Source organism: Giraffa tippelskirchi, chromosome 7 (genome assembly GCF_054371585.1).
Source record: "Giraffa tippelskirchi isolate mGirTip1 chromosome 7, T2T-mGirTip1v1.2.pri, whole genome shotgun sequence".
Taxonomy (NCBI): Eukaryota; Metazoa; Chordata; class Mammalia; order Artiodactyla; family Giraffidae; genus Giraffa; species Giraffa tippelskirchi.
Window position 1 is genome coordinate 71226984 of NC_137281.1, and position 23155 is coordinate 71250138.

The 23155-nt window shown below is 45.2% G+C and overlaps 1 pseudogene; it reads left to right on the forward strand.

Moving 5' to 3' along the window:
- Nucleotides 1–6185, forward strand: part of LOC145512414 (GTP:AMP phosphotransferase AK3, mitochondrial pseudogene) — a 37099-nt pseudogene extending 30914 nt beyond the window's left edge.
- The last annotated feature ends 16970 nt before the right edge of the window (nt 6186–23155 follow it).

Below are 23155 nucleotides of genomic sequence, written 5' to 3' on the forward strand. Positions count from 1 at the left end.
GCTACCTTGCCTTCATGAAACGCCATTCATTTAAAGACTTCTTAAAATACATCTGACAGGATTTTTTAAAAATGACAGAAATGAAGTTGATGGAAAGGTGAGCCCTCTTCACCTTTTTAAAAGGAAACATTTGGTGATTAAATAAAAACACTTGCCTCAGTTGACCAAAGTTAACTTTATTTATTTTCTTCAAAGAGGCTCAAACTCATGGGGCCTATTTTCCTCTTTGGGTAGGGAGGTCCTTGGTTTTAAAGGGGAATTTGTGCTTATTTTATATGGCTTCAAACTCAGCATTTCCTACACTTCAGTGTAGACTGCACTTCTATGGGAATGCTCAAAACTACCTCTTCTACAAAACCCTTTCTATTGTAATTTCTCATAATAATTCAGATTTTGGGCTTCTCTTAATTAATCACATTGTCTAATAACACCAGACTCCATGCCCAAATAGCAACCCTTGCCTGGGGCTGAGAAGACATCACTCCTTTTAGAAGGAGTCTGGGTCCTGAATTCACTTGGGAATTAATTGTCTCTGTCACTCCTACTTCATTCACTTCAGTTATCATTTGTTCTCTGGGGTCTTAGGAAAGTTTCCATTGCTCTCAGACTCCCTGAACTCTTATCAAAGTCTTAAGAATTGTGTATTAGTTAGGGTTTTCTGGAGAAAACCACTAGATAGATAAAGATTTAGACAGATATTCTGTATCTATCTACCTAGGTATCTATCTACACACACACGTACATACAGATGGAGAGGAGCAAAGAGATACATTGATTGATTTTTAAGGGTTTGGATCATGTGATTGTGGGGACTGTCAAGTCCAAAATTTATAGGCAAGCTAGAAATTGAGGTGAGAATTGATCTTGCAGTCTAAAGTCCAAAATCTAGAAACTTAGGCAAGGTTTCTATGTTGCAATCTATGAGGCAGAATTTCCTCTTTGGGAAACTCCAGTCTTCATTCTTAAGGCCTTCAACAGATTGGATGAAGCTGACCCACATCACAGAGAGTACTCTGCTTTCAGTTCAGTTCAGTTCAGTCGTTCAGTCATGTCCGACTCTTTGCCACCCCATAAATCTCAGCACGCCAGGCCTCCCTGTCCATCACCAACTCCGGGAGCCCACCCAAACCCATGTCCATTGAGTCGGTGATGCCATATAACCATCTCATCCTCTGTCGTCCCGTTCTCCTCACGCCTTCAATCTTTCCTAACATCAAGGTCTTTTCCAATGAGTCAGCTCTTCGCATCAGATGGCCAAAGTATTGGAGTTTCAGCTTCAGCATCTGTCCTTCCAATGAACACCCAGGACTGATCTCCTTTAGGATGGATTGATTGGATCTCCTTGCAGTCCAAGAGACTCTCAAGAGTCTTCTCCAACACCACAGTTCAAAAGCATCAATTCTTCGGTGCTCAGCTTTCTTTATAGTCCAACTCTCACATCCATACATGCCCACTGGAAAAACCATAGCCTTGACTAGACGGACCTTTGTTGGCAAAGTAATGTTTCTGCTTTTTAATATGCTGTCTAGGTTGGTCATAACTTTCCTTCCAAGGAGTAAGAGTCTTTTAATTTCATGGCTGCACTCACCATCTGCAGTGATTTTGGAACCCAGAAAAATAAAATCAGCCACTGTTTCCCCTTCTATTTGCCATGATTTACTTAAAGTCTGTTAACCACAACTTTAAAAATGCCTGCACAGCAACATCCAAACTGCTGTTTGACAAATAATTTGGCACCGTAGCCTAGCTAAGTTGGCATGTACAATTAACCATCACAGAGATGCAGAGAGCAGGGTGTCTTTCTCAGAAATATAATGTTTATATAACCCTTTGTTTCCCCTCCACTTTCCTCTTCCTTAACCAGGGGGGTTTTCTCTAGTCCTGAAACCTGGGAGCCTCAAATTCACCCAAAATTACTGATGCTATCCTAAGAAATCTTTAGTCTATTATAGCAGCCTTTCCCTGAGTCATACATACTCCAAGGCTGGAGCTGCCTAAGTCAGGGAAATGCCTGGGTACAACCGCATATGGGAAACCACATCCTCAAGTAGTATTTCAGAACATCACCTGCCTCCATTACATTCCATCAGTATTCATCAGTACTGTTTCAGTTATGCCCTCTTTTTTCCTCTTCCTGCCCAAATTATAAAAAGTTTCCTTTATGGCTTATTGCTAATTCTTCATCACCCACTTACTGTTAAATATATTTGCACCTTGACTTCTGCTTTCTACCTCCACCTAATTGAAGCCATGCACTGGGGAGTTCTTGATGTCTCTTTAAGATTCTCTTGGGTCCATGGTATCTTTGACCCTTAGCTGCATTTGGGAATGTTACTATGCCTTCCTTTTTTACTTTTTTCCCCTGATTCTCTATTTGCAGGAAAATCTCTAACTGACATCCTAGGCATGGTATTTCCCAAAGTTTTTCTTCAGCTGAGCTGGGCTCTCTTCTCCACCACTACGTAACAATTTTATCTACTCCCCAACTTAATCACCATGGTAAAGGAGACTCCAAAACATGTATCTCTAGCTCTAACTTCTTTCATAAGCTCTAGACTAATATTTTTTCCCCATATTCAGGACCTCTCCACCTAGCTGTCCCTCTGGTACCTAAATTTCAATACATCAAAAGGTTATCATTGGATAAAAAACCAAGAACCTACAAAATGCTGTCTATTAGAGACATACTTTAGGGTGAAAGACACATAGATGGAAAGTGAGGGGATGAAAAAAGGTATTTAATGCAAATGGAAACTACAAGAAAGTGGAGGTAGCAATAATCACATCAGACAAAGCAAACTATAAAACAAAGTCCATAAAAAAGATAAACACCAGATAATGATAAAGGAGTCAATACAAGAAAAGGATATTACACTCATTAATACATATGTACCCAATATCAGAGCATCTAAATATATAAAACAAATACTACCAGACATAAATGGAGAAAGTGACAAGAACACAATCAGTGTAGGAGACTTTAACATCCCACTGATATCAATGGATAGACCTTCCAGACAGAAAATCAATAAGGTAATAGAAATCCTAAATGACACAAGAAACAGTTGGATTTAACTGATATCTACAGGACACTACATCCAAAAAAGCAGAGTACACATTATTTTAAAATGCACATGGAACATTCTCTAGGATAAACCACACCCTAGGACACAAAACAAGCCTCAACAAATGTAAGAGAATGGAGTTTATTTCAAGCATCTTTACTGACCACAGTGGTATGAAACCAGAAACCAACTACAGAAAGAAAAATGGGGGAAAAAAACAATCATGTGGAGACTAAACAAAGTGCTATTTTTAAAAATGAGTCAACAAAATCAAAGAGGAAATCAGAAAATATCTCAAGACAAATGACAATGAGAATACAAAATCTATGGAATATAGCAAAAGTAGTTCTAAGTTGGAAGTGCACAGCAATATAGGCCTTCTTGAGAGATAAGAAAAAACTCAAATAAAAACCTAAACTACCACCTAAAAGAATTAGCAAAAGAACAAACAAAACTCAAAGTCAACAAAGGAAGGAACTAAGATCAGAGAGAAAATAAGTAAAATAGAGATAAAAAGCCAACAGAAAGGATCAATAAAACCAAGAGCTGTTTTTTTGAAAGAATAAACAAAATTGACAAATCTCTTCTTAGGTTCACCAAAAAGATAAGACCCAAATGAAGAGAATAAAAAATTAAAGAGGAGAAAGAATAAATGATAGCACAGAAATGCAAAAAATCGTAAGAAAAGACTACGAACAGTTAAATGCCAACAAAGTAGACAATCTAGAAGAAACATATAACTTTCTAGAAACATACAGCCTGCCAAAACTGAGTCTAGAACAAACAGATAATTTGAACAGATCAATCACTAGAAGTAACATAGAAGCTGTAATTTAAAAAATTAAAAAAAAAGAAAACTTCCTGCAAACAAAAGTCTAGGACCAGACAGCTTCACTGGGGAATTCAACCAAAGTTTACAAAGAATAACTTATACCTATCCTTTTCAAATTATTGCAAAAGACTGAAGAGGAGGGAAAAACCCCAAAGTTCATTCTATGATGCCATAACCCTGACCAAAACTGGACAAGTGAAAAGTGAAAGTGAAAGTAAAAGTTGCTCAGTCATGTCTGACTGTTTGCAACCCCATGGACTATACAGTCCATGGAATTCTCCAGGCCAGAATACTGGAGTGGGTAGCCTTTCCCTTCTTCAGGGGATTTGCCCAACCCAGGGATCAAACCCAGGTCTCCTGCATTGCAGGTGGATTCTTTTACCAGCTGAGCCACAAGGGAAGGCCCAAAACCAGACAAAGACATTACCAAAAGAGAAAAGTAAACGCCAATATCTTTGATGAATATAGATGTAAAATTCCTCAACAAAATACTAGCAAACTTAATCCAACAATGCATAAAAAGGATCATACACCAAGTGCTGCTCATAGAAGGTACTTCATAGATTTTTGTAGAAAGAAGAAGTATGTGTTAATCTTTTTTATCTAGTGGCCACATACTGATTGCAAATATACTTTGATGATCCTCATAAGATTTTAAATATTTTTAAATTAGTTGCTTAACATTCAATAAATCAGAAATACACACGCAAAAGCTGGATTTCCAGCTTCTCTTGAAAAACTGTGACATTGGGAAACATGGGACCTACATTCTTCACTGGATGACACTTGGCTGGAGCTGATTCAAGTGCCCTCCCCTTGGGACAGGGCCTAGATGCTCCAATTAGCCATACTTCCTTCTCACTCTATTTAATGTACAAGCTTGATTCCATTACAGGATTTTTGAACCCCTGATCTAAGTCATTCAGCACTAAAACTTCATTTCACCCACCAGTCAGGCTCTTCCTATAAAAACATGCAAAAGAGTCTTGCAGATTTCACCCTGATCTTCATCTCTGGCCTGACCCACGAAGACTCATTTCAGAGGGGCCAGTGGAGACATTCCCTATACCAACTACTGCCTGGGATCTCATTCTGATTACTTCGGCCTTTCTTCTCCTCTGTTTCTAGTGAAAGCAAGCCAAGGTCCTAAACAAAAACAAGCTTTCACCTTCACTCTCCTTAAAGAACGAAGCAGAGCAATGACTGCCAGACCACCTCCAGCGCAAGTACCTCCGCAGAACAAACATAAGCAGCAGCTTGACATGGCTCAGAGGCCCTGGGGCTGCACCGGGAAATGAAGGATTCAGCACTAGCCATTTCAGAAGCGTTTTTAGATAAAATGTGAAAGCCCTAGAAGCCCTCTGGTTATTTTTTTCTGAAGCAGATATTCAGGGACTCCCAGGAATCCTCTAGATGATTAATGAAATTTATCCCTTTCCATCCAGTTACCTAGTTCACTGCAGACTCAGTCTCTATCACTGAACAAGCCAATATGGTCTGTGAACAGACTCAACTCTGACTCTACAGCATAGCAGAAACCCCAATGATGAATACGAAATGCAAATTGCTGAGTGGGGTCCCAGTTCAGATGAAAAGTGAAATAGGGCAAATCTTTAACTGGAAGTATGTTCAATTAATATATCATCAAATTCCTCAAGTTCTACTGTAATCTGATTCACCCACAGCTAGTTTTTTTCTCAGGGAAAATATATATATATATATTGTACATACATTGGTTAATAACTGTACATACATTGGTTAACATTTGACTATGTTTCTCTTCTTCCAGAACTTTGGAAAACACAACTAGATGCATCAGGAACATGTGAGTTGGGTTGTTTTTTAACACAAACACAGTTTGTATTAAAAGTGACAGTGAGATGCTGTCACTTTTCCAGATGCCTCAACTTTAAAGAAGCAGGGTTTTTTTAAAACTCTCTCCTTAGCCTTATTTGTGACCATAAATGTACCTAATACAGATGCCTAGACACGTGTTATTATGAGAAACGATCTGCCATGTAGCGGGGCAGGCAGTGGAGGGCCTAAAGGTCATTGACTTAATTCACCAACACCTCCCACATGTGCAGGGACGGCACACGCGCTGGGACCTGTCCTGTGGGTGGGAGCTGGGCACTGGGCTGACTCAGACCAGCCTGTCTGACTGGCAGGCACCAGCAGACCCAGACAAAGACCCTCCTCCCACGTGCCGTTACCTGGTGACAGCAGTGACAAATGATAAAAAGAAAAATAACACAGGCATACCCAGTTCTGGTCTTCTGCAGGACTGAGAGTCAGCTGGGGCTCCTTGCTTCAGAGACATTGGCTAGGTGCTAACCTGGGTGGGGGCTTGCTCAGAACCCTGACCCCCTCCTCCCCAAGCACCTAAACCCCCCATATCTCTCTGTGCCACATTATCCTCTCTGGCTGAGAAGTCTCGGCTCTGCCATTTCTCCTTCACACCCCTGAATGTCTGCTAAGGCCCTGCCGGCCCTGAGTTCACAAAATGGCAGCTGAGGGGCTGGCCCCTGCCTGCAGGAAGGGTCTGTGCATCCACAAAAGGTCCTGTTGGCTCACTGTTTTGCATTCAGCCATTCCACATGCCCGCAGGTGAGTGTCCCCACCAAAACTTCAACACACAGCTCCCTCTTCACTAACTCCTATCTTGAAGGTGAGGGCAGTTTCCCACCCCTACCCCTTAGACACCTGGCTCTGAGGTCCTGTCTCTGCACCTTCTAGCCACTCCTGACTCTTCCCCATGGGCTCCACTATCACTGTCCTGCTGCTACTGCTGCTAAGTTGCTTCAGTCGTATCCGACTCTGTGCGACCCCATAGACGGCAGCTCACCAGGCTCCGCCGTCCCTAGGATTCTCCAGGCAAGAACGCTGGAGTGGGTTGCCATTTCCCTCTCCAGTGCATGAAAGGGAAAAGTGAAAGTGAAGTCACTCAGTCGTGTCCGACTCTTAGCGACCCCATGGACTGTAGCCTACCAGGCTCCTCCGTCCATGGAATTTTCCAGGCAAGAGTACTGGAGTGGGGTGCCATTGCCTTCTCCAACTGTCCTGCTACACGCTTCTAATCTTGTTAAGGGTGTAGCACCTGTTTCTTCTCGGTCCTTTCTGTCAGTGTGGGCTTTGCTTCCTTCCTGTTAGAAACAGTGAGCACCTTGAAGACATGGACTGCAGGGGATTTTTTTTTATATTTATTTTTTAATTTTTGGCTGCGCTGCATCTTCACTGCTGTGTGCAGGCTTTTTCTAGTTGCAAGAGGGTGGGAGCTGCTCCCTAGCTGTGGTGCACGGGCTTCTCCTCACGCTGGCTTCTCTGCTTGTGGAGCACAGGCTCTAGGGCCTAAGGGCTTCAGGAGTTGTGGCTTGGGGACTCCCGATCAAAGACTCAGCAGTTGCGGTGCACTGGCTTAGTTGCCTCACAGCATAAGGGATCTTCCCTGACCAAGGATTGAACCCATGCCCCTGGCATTACAAGGCAGATTTTTAACCACTGGGCCACCAGGGAAGCCCAGACTGCACAGACTTTAACACAGGGTGTTCAGAAGGGGCCTTATGGCAGTACCAGGGAGAAAACATGATGGGCAAAGAGACAAGAAGAGAGGGACCACAGAGGTGGAGAATCAGCTCATCCCTTTTCATAATGTCCTTCATAACATTCAAAAGAGATTCATGCTACCCATTCCTCAGGTAGGACACAGGCCCACAGACTGTGATGAAAGCAACCACAGACTCATAAGCCTAGACTTTCAATTCAGCGTGCTCTCTATTAAGCTGCCTAGTCTTCTTTTGACCTATTTAGATATTTTCAAAAAAGCAGGAGAAGCAAAAGAAGTATCTCTTCTATTGGGATAAAGGGAGAAAAATAAGAAATCAGTGAAAACTTCCCTTTCTGTCATTCATGGTGAAGGTAAATAAAAGAGCAGATCTGCCAAATTAAGCCCGTTTGCTCAGCACACCCTGCTCTGCTTGGGCATTTCTATTACACCTGAAGGAGGAGGCCAGAGGTTGCAGTGTGCCTCACTCCGTCCCCAAGCACTTACTGAGTCATCATGGGTGCGGAGCCTGTGCTAAGCGCGTGGTTCAAAACTCCTAACAAATGAAGCCAACTTGGAGCCATTCTAAACTGTGAAAGTTCAGAATGAAAGTTTACCTTATTTTCCCTGCTTCAGGAAAACTGTAAGAATGACAAAGTTACTTCCACATCTGTCCCCATGGCTCAGTGAGGTGGAGGTCGGGCAGGAGAAGCAGGAGAAGCAGGATGACCATCAGGGCTTCCTGCCAGCGCTCCTGGTGAAGGCTGGACTCATTCTGTCAAGTAAGATGAAGACGCAGGAGGTTTCCTGAATTGAATTTGGACCAATAACAAGAGGAGAGGGCATGGTCTGTGTTAGGAGGGAGGGGGGCTAAAGTTCGGGGCCAGAGCAGTCAGGTACCTGGTGGTTGTTAAGTGGGAAAACTTGATGCCCTGGGGTGCTTTGAGGTCTCCAGCATTGCCCAATAATAGAACAGAACAGTTGGTGCCAAGACCTCCCTCTCAGAAGCCAGGTCAAGCCAGGCCTCTTTGCAGACAAGGCCAGGGCTGGCAGCAGAGCTGGCATCCAAATGCCCACTAACTCTTCGAGTGGCATTATCTCGGTGCCACAGGACTCAGTCAAGCCAGAGCACAGCAGAGAGATGACCTGGGAATTCCGAGGGTAGGCCTTGCATTCCACGAAATCCCAAAGTCATCACGACAGCCTTGGGCAGCATCTCAATCCTGCAAGAGATTGCTCTGCTCCTGCCCAGCTCGGGACATGCCTTACTTTATATCACATCTACACTGGAGGAGACACATTCTCTCCTGACTGGCTCCTGTTAGGTATGACTTGACCAAGATACCTGGCTGATGGCTCAGGGGTTAAGGATTTGGATTTCGCTCAAGTGCACACATATCTAGGAAGCCTCCGCCTTGGCAGCTGGTAAGGGGAAAGTTGGCTGAATGTAATGACAACAATCCATTAATGTCTAATCAAATAATTAAAACTTTTCCCCTCCCAGTCAGCCAAGTCAGCCTAGACCTTCCTAGCCAAGTTGTGTGCGCTTGAGCAGAATCCAAACTCAAAATGAGAATAAAATGTGCCCACTGAAAAATCTACCATTCTCTTGCCTACTACCACCCCATCCATCCCATTCTCCACCCCTCAAAGTAAGCATTTCACTAGCTTCTCAGTATCTCTGCAGTGTTCCTTTATGCAAATACAAGTAAATATGAAAATGCTCATTCCTCATCCCTTACACAAAATGTAGCCAACTATATACACTGTTTGGCATTTTTGCTGGCAATCATTCTCTCTCAGTTTACTAAGAACTTCCTCATTCATTTTTGTAACTATGTAGTGTTTATGTGGTTCCATCACAATTCATTTATCTGGTCCTCTGTAGATGGTCCCTTAGACTGTGTTTGATTTTTGCTATTACAAAAAAAAAGGCTACAATGGAAAATCTTATATTAATACATTCATCCTGTTATATATATGAAAGCTACGTATAGAAAACTTCCCAGCAGTGAGATTGATGGACCCTCGGCCTAATACATCAGTAATTTTGAGGGATAAAACCCAACTGTCTCCCATCCAGCTGGCCTGCATGCCCTCAGAAGCATCGTAGGGAAATGACTGTTTGGCAGGGGAAATGTTTGAAGAGAGCCAGCGCCCTGGAGAAGGCAATGGCACCCCACTCCAGTACTCTTGCCTGGAGAATCCCATGGACGGAGGAGCCTGGTAGGCTGCAGTCCATGGGGTCGTGAAGAGTTGCACACGACTGAGCAACTTCACTTTCACTTTTCACTTTCATGCATTGGAGAAGGAAATGGCAACGCACTCCAGTACTCTTGCCTGCAGAATCCCAGGGACGGGGGAGCCTGGTGGGCTGCCGTCTGTGGGGTCGCACAGAGTCAGACACGACTGAAGCGACTTAGCAGCAGTAGCAGCAGCAGCTCCCCGTGCAGGGGCAGCCCTGAAGACACCTGAGACAGAGAGCTGAGCGGCAGCAGGTTGTTGGGTGCTGTACTGAGTAGCATCCAGAAGAACACTGGAATGAGGCTCAGAGAGAACAAGCCCACTGGAGTCACCATGGGCTCAGAAAGTGCCCTGTGCATGGGCACCCCTTGGGAGACCTATTTTAGACTAGAACATGACCAACTGCTTTAGACCCTTAGAAGAAGAACTCAAAAATGGTTTCATGTCCTCAAGACCAGTTCTTGGAGAATGAAATAATGCCATCTGCGGCCCTATGGGTAGACCTAAAGAGATTAAGGTGTGGGCTTCCCTTGTGGCTCAGCTGGTAAAGAACGTGCCTGTGATGCGAGAGACCTGGGTTCGATCCCTGGGTTGGGAAGATTCCCTGGAGAAGGGAAAGGCAACCCACTCCAGTATTCTGGCCTGGAGAATTTCATGGACTGCATAGTTCAGGGGTCACAAAGAATTGGCCATGATGGAGCAACTTTCACAGAGATTGTCATACTAAGTGAAGTCAGACAGAGGAAGACAAATATCCTAAGACATAACTTATATGTGGAATCTAAAAATGATACACATGAACTTATTTACAAAACAGAAATGGATTCACAGACATAGACAACAAATTTTAGGTTTCCAAAGGTGAAAGGGGATGGGAAGGGATAAAATAGGAGCCTGAGATTAACAGATACAAACTACTATATATAAACAAACAAGGTACCACTGTATAGCACAGGAAACTATATTCAATATCCTGTAATCAGCTATAATGGAAAAGAATGTGTGTGTGTGTGTGTAACTGAATCACTTTGATATATACCAGAAATTAACACAACATTGTAAATCAACTATATTTCAGTTAGATAAAAATAAAAAGACGATTAATAGCTTTTGAGCTTATGAGCCTTTCAGCGCCAGTGGCTGGAACCCTTGTGAATGATGGGAGGGCGATGGGTGGGGCTCAGGATCGACGGGTTCTTTCACCTCTGCCTGGCAGTGACTTCCTCGCTCTCTGAGCTTCAGGTCCCCTCCTCAAGCAATAGGTTCTGTTATCCCTGCCCTGCATTCCCCTCAGGGTGGTCTAGGGAATCAGATCATATGGATGAAAGCCACTCACGAACAATAATGTTCTTGCTAAGTCTCTCAGTCGTGTCCAACTCTTTGCGACCCTTTGGACTGCAGTCCGCCAGGCTCCTCTGTCTATGAAATTCTTCAGGCAAGAATACTGGAGTGGGTAGCCATTTCCTCCTCCAGGGGATCTTCCCCACCCAGGGATGCAACCTGTGTCTCCTGCATTGCAGGCGGATTCTTTATCGGCTGAGCCAACAGGGAAGTGTTGTGGGAGTTACTCTAACTGAAAGGCGGTGCCCACCCAGCACGCCGAGGATGGCAGATCAGGCGGAGGGCAAATGCATGAGAAGCAGGTTATGAGAAAATGGGTCTCTCAGGTGTAACCTGGGTCAGCTGTGCAGAAGACATGAGCCAACCTGTTCTACACACGGCAGACAAGGGCTCTGCTTGGAAACCCTCTGACCCTTCCCCAGCACTGCGTGGCCTCTGACAACTGGCTCACGGACAGGGGGAGGATACATGTCTCCAGTGTCACAGGCTGACTCACTTCCCTCTTCTCTGCTGTAAGCACAATGGCCAAAGGCAGTCCCTACACCCAGTCAGCCAGCAGCTCTGAAGGCGGGTCCTTCCGGATCAGCGGTGGAGGAACTGTATCTATGAATATTCATCCGCTCCTCAGTGCGGAGTGTTCTGTGTAAAGACCCTTTGAAAGCTGATGAGAACTGGCATAAAAGGGTTTGATTAATTCCTGAGTCAGCTGGCCCCTACCCCAGAACACACGCAATGGTTGTCATAGAGAGCGGGTTAACTGAGGGGCCGCTTCTGCAGATGTGTGGGCCTGGCGCGGCGGCAGCTTCCCTCCCGCTTTCCAGCGAGAGTCAACAGGCGCTGGAATTGGGCTGGGACCTGAGGAACTAAGTAAGCCACGGATCTAAAACACCAAACCAGACCTCAGCTCCCTGAGGGTATATCCTCTCTGCTCGCAATTTCTAAGATGTCAGGTCTGAGGAGGGGGGGGGACCTCTACCTGAAACTGTCCCCCTTCCCTGTCTCCTTCCTCAGCTCCCACCATCCTAGACGGATCGTCTCAGAGCCTCCTGGGGAAGGCTGCCCGCCTGCTCCATCCCACAGGGACGCTTCCCTCTGTGGTCACGGCCCTGCTCGAAGGTACCTCCCATGCGGAAACGAACTACACACCCTGCCATCTTGTTACCTCTCCCTGCATTGTCGGCCTGCTTCACAGGAGTTTTATGACCATTATTCAATACTTGTATACCCTTTCGCTGTTCATTCATTCCCAACTCGTCTTCATTCAATAAACATATATTGAACAAATTAACATGTACTTCAACTTAAGTGCTGAAGATTCAAAGATAATGACAAAGATAATAATGATAATAATAAATGATGATGATATAACAACACAATAACAACCATAATAATAATATTTACTGGATGCCATACTCCAGCCTCTGGGTTATACTTTACCCCATTTAATTCTCACAACAACCCTTAGAAGGAAGGTTTATAATTATCCCCATTTAGGAACCATATTCAATATTCCCTGATAAGCCATAACGGAAAATAATATGAAAATGAATATATATATATACATACACACACAGAGATATATATAACTGAATCATTCTGCTGTATAGCAGAAATTAACACAGCCTTGTAAATCAACTATACTTCAATAAAATTTTTTCAAAAACAAACTAAAAGAACTAAGAAATCAAGACTGAAAATATATAATTATTCTCATTTTATCTAAGATGAAACTGTGGCTCAGAAAGTCTAATTAATTTGCCTGAGGCTACACAGTTAGTATATGATAAAGCAGTTAAAGCTCCTGACTTTATGAAGAGAGAAACACTTTTTAAAATCTATCTGAGACAGACTGTGCCAAACACACAAACTGTGGTTTGTGTGTTAGTTTGAGCTCCATGCAGGTTTTCTGAAGCACCTCTGAATTTTGCCGACTGACAGCTCCCTTCCCTTATGCATGGTTTTAGGCCCCTTTCACATTTATAGCACATGCTTCTTTCATGTGTTTCTTTTTTCACGTTTTGTTTTTTCCCCAAAAAACAAAACAGGATAACTTTATATAGCAGACCCTGTTAAATCCTAACCAACATTTACCTGACCACTTTTTAACAGCACCCAAATTTTGTTCACTCTCCCAAGGATCTCTGCACTTCAGGGAGGGATCTGAGCCTCCAGGAGTGGGGTTAGGATGAACATGTGAAACAACGCAACGAGATACAAAGGAAGACAGCCAGGGAGGCTTCTGGGAACATTTTTTTTTTCAACTCTTTAATAAAAGAGATAAAAGACTAATCAAGAAAGAGTGCCCCCCCCCTTTTTTTTTGGCCTCTGCACATGACTGTCTGTGTGTGAAGCCTGGAACTATGGCAGCCACTTTGAGACCAGGGGAGCCAGACAAGCCAACCTAGTCAGGTCGAAAAGAATCTGGGTCTTTGATGACACTGTTAAATAACTAAATTAGCCAATTAGAGCAATCTTTCTGCCAGATTTCTTATTAATCAAGATCATAAATACCCTTACCATCCCAGCCTTGTTGAATACCACCGTGATTGTTCATGAATGAAATGCAACTATGCTCCCTGCTAGCAACAGCCATGCACAGCGATGTCCCCCAGAAGAGGGAAGGGTTACAAGCACCCCCCGCTGCCCTACAGCTCTCCACAGTCGGCCACGGTCTCCCCTGCCCCGCACTGCCTGCCAGCTCCCTTGCTCTGGTTCCCAGTCCAGCCCATCTGAGGATGAGGGCCACACCTGATCACCTGAGCCTCCGTTCTCTCCAGCCTCAAGTCACAAGGCCTCCGAAGGCTTCAGGTGCCCTGCCCCTTGCTCTCTGGGTCTGTCAGAGGACGTAGGGCTGGGATGGCCCCTGGTGACAATGCTGAGAAGACTACACAAATTCGAATCGAAGCCCACAGCACTGAGGCCATCTCAAGGAAAAGAGAAAGAAGAGACTTTCTATGAGTGTCTGTGCCAACAAACTCGGCTTGCAGAACTGCGGGGGCAGAATAAGGCATGTGAAGGGGGAGGAGACATGAAATGCTAACATGCATTTGTTTTGTAAAAGAGACCACTTACTGAGCATTTACTCTGTGTCAAACTGTGCCAAGCGATTAAGAGAAATCATCTCCTTTCTGTGTTCCTCTCTCCTTTTCTCTTTCCCAGTGAGGTAGAGATTTCACTGTCTCTGTTCCAGAGAGGAATGTTGAGGAAGTTATGTAACTTTGCCAACTTGAATGCTGCTAGCAAACAGAGAGCCAAGATTCAAACTGGCTTCAGCCTGACACACAGCCCATGCTCCACAAATGACCACCAAGTACCGCCTCATTCATTCCTTGTTTTGATAAGAATTTGCTGAGCACCAACTCTGAGCCAGCCAGGACTGGTGTTCAATACTTAAGGTACAAAGACAATTAAGACATAGTCTCTGTCCTGATGGAGCTTAAGGGCCAGCAGTGACACAGGCTCATCTCCATATCATACCATGGAAAGACCCCCAGGCGTGATGGAGCACAGGAGGGGCACATAATTTATCCCAGGGGCAAAGAGGCTGAGAGGAGGAGTCATGGAGGAGATGAGACGCAATGCGTGCATGCTCAGTCATGTCTGACTCTTGCCACCCCATGGACTATCGCCGGCTAGGTTCCTCTGACCATGGAATTTCCCAGGCAAGAACACTGGAGTGGGTTGCATGATACCGCCTCAATTTTAAACAAGAGTTAAAAGTAGCTAAGGAGGGGACTTCCCTGGCAGTCCAGTGGCAAAGACTCCGCATTCCCAATGCAGGGGGCCTGGTTGCTCTGGTCAGGGAATTAGAGCTTCCCTTGTAGCTCAGTCAGTAAAAAATCTGCCTGCAATGCAGGAGACCCAGGTATGATTCCCGGGTCAGGAAGATCCCCTGGAAAAGGAGATGGTAACCCACTCCAGTATTCTTGCCTGGAGAATCCCACATGACACAACTGAAGAAGATCCCATATGCCCCAAAAGACCTGGAACAGCCAAATGAATAAATAAAAATTAAAAAAAAAAAAAAAAGAGTAGCCAAGGGGGCAGCGCTGCAAAGGGGAGGAAACCATAAAGGCATGGCTAGAAGGGACTTGAGGCAGTTCTCCACTGTGCGTGACTCAGGGAGTGTCAGGAGACATCTCTGCTTGTCACAAGGAGGGGCTGGAACCACACAGTGAAGGTGAGTAGAGGCCAGGGAGGCTGCTGAACAGCACAGCACAGCCCACAGTGAAGAATTATCTAGCCCAATTATCCAGCCAAAAAGCAGATCGAGAAACTCTGCTTTAGATTTTTAACCTAGTCCGTGCGTGCGAAGTCCACTTCAGTCATGTCCGACTCTTTCTGACCCTATGGATCATAGCCCTCCAGGCTCCTCTGTCCGTGGGATTCTCCAGGCAAGAATACTGGAGTGGGTTGTCATGCCCTCCTCCAGGAGATCTTTCCGACCCAGGGATCAAATCCGCGTCTCTTGCATTGGCAGGTGGGTTCTTTACCACTAGCGCTCCCCGGGAAGCCCTTAACCTAATTCAGCCCTAGTCATTTGGCAGAGAAGAAGAATGAGGCCCTAAGTGCTAAGCCACCCTGACTCGAAGAAGCCGAGGGCAGGCAGAACTCTCTGCTGGCAGCTGACACCAGGAATGAGTAGCACCTGCCGCGCCCCTACAGGACTGGTCCAGGCTCTGGCGCCAGACTGCCTGGGCTCGAATTCCACGTCCGACCCTATGATTGCACTACTTCAAGCAAGTCCCTGGTTGCAGTTTCCTCGTCTGCAAAACGAGGACATAACAATACTTATGAGGTAGGGTGGCTGTTCTAGTTATTTATTCCCAAATCCAAACTACCCAAAATGTAGTGACTTAAAATAGTCATTTTAGCTTGCTTACAAGACTGTGGAACAGTAAATCAACTGTACTTCACTTCAAAAAAACCAAGATTGTGGGTCAAGAATTTAAGCAGGCTCAGCTGCACAATACTCGGATCCATGTGGTGTCACTGGGATGACACCCAGGTGGGGTGGTGGGATCCAAGATGGCTTGGTCTCTGCCGGGTCTGATGCGCCACAAGGAACAGCTGGAGGCTGCCCCGTCCCTCTCTGTGCAGTCTCAGGGCCCTCCCCATGGTTGCCCTGGCAGAGCAGGCAAATCTCTCACATGCTGTCTGGGTTCCCCAAGAGTGAGTGTCCCAGGCCAGGGTTTCCAAAGTCAGCTCAGAACCGGCCTGTCCGCACTTCTGCCATATTCTATGGATCAGAGGCGGCAGGGGGCCATCCAGATTCCAGGGGAGGGGACACAAACCCCAATTCGCAGTGGGAAGAGTGGCAAAGAATCTGTGGCCACCATTCATCTACCTCGGTGGCTGTGGGAATTAGAGCTCTTGATACACAAGAAACACTGAGAACAGTCCCAGCTCGAGTGTAGTCCCAAACAGTCCCAAATGTATGTTTGCTGTTAGTGCTGGCTTCCCTGGTATCTCAGCAGTAAAAGAATCCACCTGCCGGTACAGGAGACATGCTTCCTTGGTGGCTCAGATGGTAAAGAATTTGCTTGCAATGCGGAGACTCGGGTTCCATCCCTGGGTTGGGAAGATCCCCTGGAGAAGGGAATGGCTACCCACTCCAGTATTCTTGCCTGGAGAATTCCACGGACAGAGGAGCCTGGGTGGGATACCCTTTGGGGATCACAAAGTCGGACACGGCTGAGCAACTAACACTTTACTGTCAGTGCTCCCACTTAATTAGTAGCAGGACACTCGAAAGCCTTTCTGGAAAGACTGGAGAAGCTGGGCCTTTCACAGGTGATTGCCTACCTCCCTCCACAAGCCTTCAAATAAATGGGTGGTTCATGTCCAAAAGAGGAAGAGGTAACCCTGACCCGATACCTCCGCCCAACAACCCTGGGCAAGACCAGTCCATGACCTGACGTGGCCCCGAGAGGGACCTGCAAGTAGGGTGAGTGCAGTATCCAGGCCTGGGCCAGCAGCGAATACCAGCCGAGTCAACCATCTGCTGCCCTGACTCACCTCAGGCTTGTGGTGAGCACAGCCAGCTGCAGTCACCTCCTGTGCAGGACATTCTGTGCCATGGCTCCCAGGTAAAAGCCTGCGAGAAAGGGGAGGACCACCTTTTCTGGCTGTGTCTGTTGTACTTTATGGCAAATATTTCCTATATCTTCCTCTCCATCAAGGTGAATCTATGGAACCAAGCATGCATGCATACATTCACTCATTTAACAAACATTTAAGCACCTACTGAATACCAGGTGGGCTTCCCAGGTGGCTCAGTGGGAAAAGAATCCACCTGTGACACAGGAAATGTGGGTTCAATCCCCAGGCTGGGAAGATTCCTGGAGAAGGGCAAGGCCACCCACTCCAGTATTCCTGCCTGGAGAATCTCCATGGACAGAGGAGCCTGGCGGGCTACAGTCCGTGGGGTCACAAAGAGTCAGACAAGACTGAAGCAACTAAACACACATGCCAATACCAGGCCCTGAGCTAGACCCTGGAGGTACAGCCTGAACAAGACAGACAAATCTTTGCCAACATGAAGCTCATACTTTCAATGGAGGAGCCAGATAACTAACAAGTGAGATGCTGATTCTGACCAGTGCTCTAAATGAAACATGACATTGGGGCAGAGAAAGAACTACAGGTAGCAAGGTCTGGAAGGGCTGAAATTAGGGAGTATTACAGAATGACGGGCAAGGGAGGTTGGTGCCTTGAGCTTGCGTACCCAGGTGATAGCAATGAGAGTCAGGAAGACCTAGACAGATTCTCCTGTGGAAGAGATGACATGTATTATGGATGGAGGAGAGGTAGGGAAGTAAGTGAGAGAAGGAGTCAAGCATGATTCCCAGGGTTTCATCTTGATCACAGGGTGAAGCACAACGCCATTCACCAAGAGGACGAAGACATGGGAGATGGGAGGGTAGGGACCAGTCAGGAGGGGAAATCCAAGAGTTCCATTGTAGCTGTGTTCAGTTTGAGATTCCTGTGGGATTACTGGAGATGCTGAGTAGCGTAGTTGAATAAACAAGTCTAGAATATAGAAGGTCTGTATTGGAGTTACAAATCCAGGAATCAGTACAGGACACTATTGAAATGCGAATGACTGAGTGAGTTCACCCAGGAGAATATGCAAGTAAAGAAAAGGAGGGGGCCATGGACATTATTTCCCCAGCAAATCTTTCACTCTGCCCAAACTACTCTACTTAGGTTCTAAGCAAATATGGGCTCTCCAACCCCTGGACTGTGTGTGTGTGTGATGTGTGTGTGTGTGTGTGTGTGTGTGTGTGTGTGCAAGCACATGTTTGTGTACCACTCCCTCTGCCTGCAATGACCTCTATCACTCTCCTGTTTCCTGAAACACTCACTCTTGAAGGATTAACTTAAATTTACCCTCTTTAGAAATCCTCATCTCATTAGCTCCATTGCAAATGGCAGTCCCTCTGCTTTCTATAAGTTGCATCATTTCTTCATCATACATCTGGCATTTGTAAACCATTACCTTGTGTTCTGTGTATATGTAATATTTTACCCTAAACAAATGATAAGCTCTTAAAAGGCAGCCTGTAAGCCTTTGTACTCCCAACACCTGGCAGATGACCCAGAAAAAAAGTTAAAGATCTGGGTTGATCAAGAACTTTCTTTTGGTAGTTTTTGTTCCAGTAGCTGGGGATTCATCTCAAATTCCTCCACTCGGCGAGACAGCAGCTCAGCAAGAGTGCCCCAATCAAAGCCCTAAGAATCAGGCAGCAATTGTCCAATGCTTTAAAATACTTATGGCAGATATATGCTTGTGTCAAATAAAAAGAATGTGACTCAATCCATATTGAAAAGGACCTGATGAAAGCAGTTACCCACAGAGGAAAACCAAAGAATTAAAATGAACACCTCTAGACTGTTCCAACTATTTCTGCATCTACTGCTGAATGACAGTCCCATTATTTGGAACACATTTCCATGTGTTCATGCCCGTTTAACACTCACTCCTACTTCTCTAGTCCCAGTTTCATACCTTACAACTTACAGTCTTTCCATGCTTTTCTAGAAGGTCTAACTGGATTCTCATGCTCCCAACAGTCTGGCCAGCACCAAGGATTGAGCCCCACATTTTCACTCTTTTGATTGTATTTGTGAGAGACCTCCCCATCACAGCTCTCCCCACACGACCCCTCACTTCTCTAGCTGTATTTGTCTCAACCCATTATCCCAAGCTATGACCAATCTAAACAGCATATTAAAAAGCAAAGACATTACATTGCCAACAAAGGTCCATCTAGTCAAAGCTATGGTTTTTCCAGTAGTTATGTATGGATGTGAGAGTTGGACTATAAAGAAAGCTGAGCGCCAAAGAATTGATGCTTTTGGACTGTGGTGTTGGAGAAGACTCTTGTGAGTCCCTTGGACTGCAAGGAGATCCAACCCATCCATCCTAAAGGAAATCAGTCCTGAATATTCATTGGAAGGACTGATGCTGAAGCTGAAACTCCAATACTTTGGCCACCTGATACGAAGAACTGACTCATTGGAAAAGACCCTGATTCTGAGAAAGATTGAAGGCAAGAGGAGAAGGGGACAACAGAGGATGAGATGGTTGGATGGTAACACCAACTCAATGGACATGAGGTTGAGCAAGCTGTGGGAGTTGGTGATGGACAGGGAGGCCTGGCGTGCTGCAGTCCACGGGGTCGCAAAGAGTTGGACACGACTGAGCGACTGAACTGAACTGATAGTATCATTTAATTTTCCGTATCCTACTGGTTTTGAACTGAAGTGATCATCCCAACAGCCTCCAGCTCTCCCAGGTGCCCTTCCTCCTGGCTCTCCCTGTCCAACAACCACAGCAGAGCTCTCCAATGAGGCACAGCATTCTTCAACTCCCAATTTCTCTTTAAAGGTGCAGCCAGCACACCCCCAAGTGTGTGGAGGTCAGCGGTTGTGACCATATTGGATTAAATCAAGCTGTTTTGACTCAGTTTTCCAAAGTGAACTTTTACTGATGGTTGAGTCATATCTGTTTTCCAGAGGTCATATTATTTCCCCTTTCTGACTCATGTTTCACTTCAAAACTAGTATAACTTGAACGTCCCAGTTGACTGTGACCCTTCTTTTTTGCTTCCAGGAGCAGCAGCCACAGCTCAGCTCCCAGGGCTCAGCCTGCAGATGCTGGGCTGTGAAATAACACCGGAACAGGATCCACTTAAAACTGCTGTGTGATCTTCAGCTAGTTAGTCTGAACCTGCTTCCTAATATGAAACATGAAGGTTAAAAACACTAAAGGGGCTTCCCTGGTGGCTCAGTGGATAAGAATTTGCCTGCCAGTGCAGGAGACACGGGTTTGATCCCTGGTCCGGGAAGATCCCACGTGATGCGGGGCAGTTAAGCCCATGTGCCACAACTCCTGAACCCATGAACTGCAACTACCGAAGCCCACGCACCCTAGCCCCGTGCTTCACAAAAGAAGCCACCACAATGAGAAGCCCACACACTGCAACTAGAGAGGAGCCTGATTGCAGCAAGTACTTAACCTCCTGACACCTGTTTCTTCAGTTGAAAAACAGAGAGAATAACAGTGCCTTGGACTGCAAGATCCAACCAATCCATCCTAAAGGAGATCAGTCCCGAATATTCATTGGAAGGACTGATGCTGAAGCTGAAACTCCAATACTTTGGCCACCTGATGTGAAGAGCTGATTCACTGGAAAAGCCCCTGATGCTGGGAAAGATTGAAGGTGGGAGGAGAAGGGGATGACAGAGGATGAGGTGGTTGGATGGCATCACCGACTCTATGGACATGAATTTGAGCAAGCTCCAGCAGGAGTTGGTGATGGACAGGAAAACCTGGTGTGCCACAGTCCATGAGGTCGCAAAGAGTCGGATATGACTGAGCGACTGAACTGAAAAAACAAAAACACTATGGAGTACTATAGTGAAGATTAAAACAGATAACAAATGGAGAACTCCTGGAAGCAAGTCTCGCATAGAGGTGGGAGCTCAGTAACATTAGGTTGAATCATATGCAACTGCCATTTGTATAGATCAAAAATGACCAAATACTGACAATTTCTTATAGTTCAACATGCCATTAGCTTGCTACTCAGGTATCCAGGAGGTCTAATTGGCTGGAGTTTGGGGTACAGAAGTGATGGAGCCTCAGAGTTAACTTGTATTTAAATCATCAAAGAATCAACGAATGTCAGCACCCTGCTAGATGCTGTCAAGGCTGGGAGATTTTCTTGACTCTGAGCTAGTTAATCAAATCTAATTTTAGAGCTAGGATAACAATGTGGTTAGGAGCCTAGACTCAGGGGACACATTTCCTGGGATCAAACCCCAGCTCTGCTAGTCCCTAGCTTTGTGACTTTTAATAAGTTTGTTAAATAGTCTGAGTCTCAGTTTTCTGTGACATGGATAATACAGGGCTGTTGTGAACCAAGTAAGTTAATATATGTTAAGTTCTTAGAATGGGGCCAAGTTCATCTTTCTCTTCTTAAAGGCATTAAGCTCATGTTATACTGAGCAACTGAATCACCAAGTAGACTGTGTCTCAAACATTAGGTTCATGTCTTCAGGCTAGTTTAGGTTCTCAGCCTGATGGCTCTGCTGCTTACGCTTCACAGAGTCCCAGATATGCAGTTGGGAAGTAATCAGGGGTGTCTAAAGAAGGCAAAGAGAAAGGGTTTCTGGGTGGTGGCCCAGTGATGAAGAATCCACCTTTCAATGCAAGGGACGCAGGTTCGACCCCTGATTGGGGAACTTAGATCCCACATGCCATAAAGCAACTGAGCCTGTGTGTTCTGGAGCCCGTGAGCCACAACTGCAGAGAAGCTTACAGCCAAATAAGCCCCAATGTGGCCAAATAAATATTTTTTAAAAAAGAGGAAAGTGTTTCTAAAGTTTCTGCTAGAACAGATAATCAGCATAAAAATTTGCCTTCTCCATAACCCTCATGACAAGTGAGACTGTCCACCTACACCTCTCAGGCTGCCATTTAGAACACATTTACATATATACATTACATTTGCATATAAATATATCACATCTATTGTTAGTGACATATCTGGAAGAGCACTTAAACCTCTCAAAAGTTTCTCTGAATTAACATCTTTTTTTCTTGGATCTCAGAAGGAAAGGTAGGGAAATATAAGATTGGGAACTGAGCAACCTCGGGTCTTGCTCTGGGCTCTCCCTTCACGTAGAGCAGAGGTCCTCCGGGCTCTAATGCCTGATGATCTGAGGTGGAGCTGGTGTAATAATAGTAGACATAAACTGCACAATAAACGTAATGCGCTTGAATCATCCCCAAACCAACCCCTCCACTCCCTGGTCTGTGGAGATGGAAAAACTATCTTCCATGAAACTAGTTCCCTGTGTCAGAAAGTAAGTAAAGTATCTTCCTTCACCATTCTGATGAGGGGTATATTTCAACTCTAAGGATTCAAGCCTCACTCTGTTCCAGAGAGATGTTGGAAGAATGAGGGGGAAAGGTGGTCCTCCAAGTGGAGCACATTTGATGAAAGACTGGGAGTATGAAGTCACTGCAGCTGCCTGGATGACAGATGGGTCCAGCGCTATCTGCTGCTAACAGTGGTCTCTCAATGAGGACAGTGACAGACGGAGGACTGAGATGTTCACCTGCCTCCTGGTGCTGCTGACAGAGGATGCTTGCTCCCAAGACACAAATATTTGCAGTTTTTATTTGCCAGCTCTATCATCAGTGATTCTCATCTGTCTGTGATGAGTGGAGAAAGTCCTTAGGGTATAAGTTAATGGAACTTATCTTTGCTCTCTTGAACCCTTTGGAATTTCCTCATTGTCTTTCTGAAATGTTGTTCATAGGGTGGAGTAGGGTGTCTGTGTGTGTGCGCCTCATTCTGCAACTTAAGGAATATTCATTCTTTCATTTCTTTGATGGCTTCTTCCCTCTATCCTCTCTGTTTCTTCCTTGTGAAATTCTTATTAGAAGGCTGTGGGAATTGCTAGCTCAGTTTCCCAAGTTTCTTAACTCTTCTCACCTATTTTTTTCTCTTTGTCCTTTTGCATGCACAATGTTCTGGGTCAGTTTTTTAGGTCAACCTTCATACTCTTCCTTTGTATCACTGTGCTGTGCTCTTCAGCAGAGGAATATTTCAGTAA